The sequence below is a fragment of the Carcharodon carcharias genome, chromosome 6, assembly GCF_017639515.1.
Source record: "Carcharodon carcharias isolate sCarCar2 chromosome 6, sCarCar2.pri, whole genome shotgun sequence".
NCBI classification, from domain to species: domain Eukaryota; kingdom Metazoa; phylum Chordata; class Chondrichthyes; order Lamniformes; family Lamnidae; genus Carcharodon; species Carcharodon carcharias.
The window spans coordinates 24,647,023-24,649,055 of record NC_054472.1 but is presented as its reverse complement, the minus strand read 5'-3'; positions in this window follow the sequence as shown (position 1 = coordinate 24,649,055).

The window sequence follows — 2,033 nt, the reverse complement described above, 5'->3', positions numbered from 1 at the left end:
GTCGTAGTAATTCAAAGCCTGCCATTCGACAGATGGGGTTTGGCATAAAGAGCTTGTTAGTGATTTCCTCTGTTTCCCATTCATTGTTCCAAAGGATATCTGCTGGTAGATCTTGTCTAGGAAGGGTGCTCCGCATGAGCCGCTGAGATGGAAGGCGGGCAGTTAGTGGGTTGAACAGGTCCCCATGGAATGGTAAGTAAGGTGCAGCATAGATGGTTTCAACAAGCTTCTGGGCTTTCATCAGTCGTGGATGTGTAGGGGAGTGATGTTTGCAAGGGCAGGAAGCCAGGGGAGGTGTGTTGAGCGGGGAGTTCCAGTTATAATGCGCATTGTTGCATTCAATCGAGTGTCAACGAGATGTGTGTGTGATGACCTTTGCTAGACAAGTGCATAGTACTCTACCACAGAGTATGATAGGGGAAGTGCTGAGGCCTGGAGTGTTGTGGCTGCAGCACCCCATGTTGATCCAGTAAGTTTGGTTGGCAGGTTGTTTCTAGTTTTGACTTCTGCTGCTGTTTTCTTCAAATGTTCCTGAAAGTCCAGAGTCCTATCCAGGTCCATTCCCAACTATGCTGGGTTGGGATCATGCTTTAGTCTCTGGCCGTCCATGTAGATATGCATTTCTTTTTTAGCACTGGCATTGACGAAGTGGAGTACACTGAATATAGTTTTAGAAGGATTTAAGATGAGACAGCATGTACTGGAGTAGTCCATCAACTTTGTAACATCTTTGTTAAGGATCTGGTCTAGAGTGCAAAAGGATGGAGCTTGGATGAACTTGCGGGATGTGGTTGTTGGCAGGTCATTTGTATATACGTTGAACAGGATTGAGGCTAGCACTGAGCACTGTGATAGTCCGTTGGCCTGTCTTCTCCTCGCACTTCTGCCTTGCCCAAGGTGCACTCTGAATCATGTGTTGCGAGGGAGTGTCTCAACAACTGTCCCGACCCAGGTTGAAAGCCTTCTGGACAACTTTAAGGGCAGGCCAGTGTGCCATACTGTATCATGGGCATCTGTGAGGTCCAGGAGCACCATGTCTGTATTCAGGCTCTTCTGATGTAGATGGTGAGTGCCTGAACTTGATCACATGCACCCCTTACAGAAACTTGGTTGACATTAAGCATGGTCTCTACTTCGGGAGATGTGCATTGCAGGATAAGATGCTCAAAGATCTTAAACCACACAGAAAGTAGTGAAATTGGTTTTAGCAGGCTGCCAATGCATGATCTTTTCCACATTTTGGAATGGCAATGATTTTTGCAGTTCATTACAGGTTTGCATTTGATATTCTTTTCCAATGGTGTCCTTGCTACATGGCGTAGATGACTGGCCACTTGGTTTGGAGTGACTGATGGGTGATGTAGGTGATTTTTGGGCTGCTCCAAGAGGGCAGTTCAGGCTCCAGCACTTCTGACTGGAATGAGTGAAACTGAGTCCTGCTACCGTTTCCTCCTGTCTGGCACGATGTGTGGAATTGAGAGATTTGGTGAGGTGCTCTGCTATATTAGGGTCACAAAATGATTCACATTCCTTTAAGAGTGCTGCACTCTCTGTAGGTGGGTCGATAGTCATGAGGGATGGCTGTGCAAGCAGCTTTGTAATTGGCACCACTGTTATGACCACAGCTGATATTAGTGCTGAACAAGCCAGATCTCAGATTGAAATCCATCTTGTCTGATTGTAATTTTTTTTGTAGAAATGAGGAGGGAAAGCTACTGAACACAAAAGCACAGGACTCCAGTGATAACTTTTAAAAATTGAAGAGTTAAAATGTTTATTAAAAGAAAAAGATTAAACACAAGATAAAAGATACACAGTTAGAAAAACTTACAGAAAAATAACCCCCAAAATGCTTTATCAAAGGTACACAATAAAACTATCCTTTTGGCAACATCTCTTTTAGATTCTTAAGCATAAAATCCAGGAAATATTACCCAAACTGAGAAATTGCATTCATTTTAAACAGAAGTGCAATCCGCAATTTCCCAGAACAACTCAACGCTGATGTGTATGTTCCAAAGGGAGATTGAGAA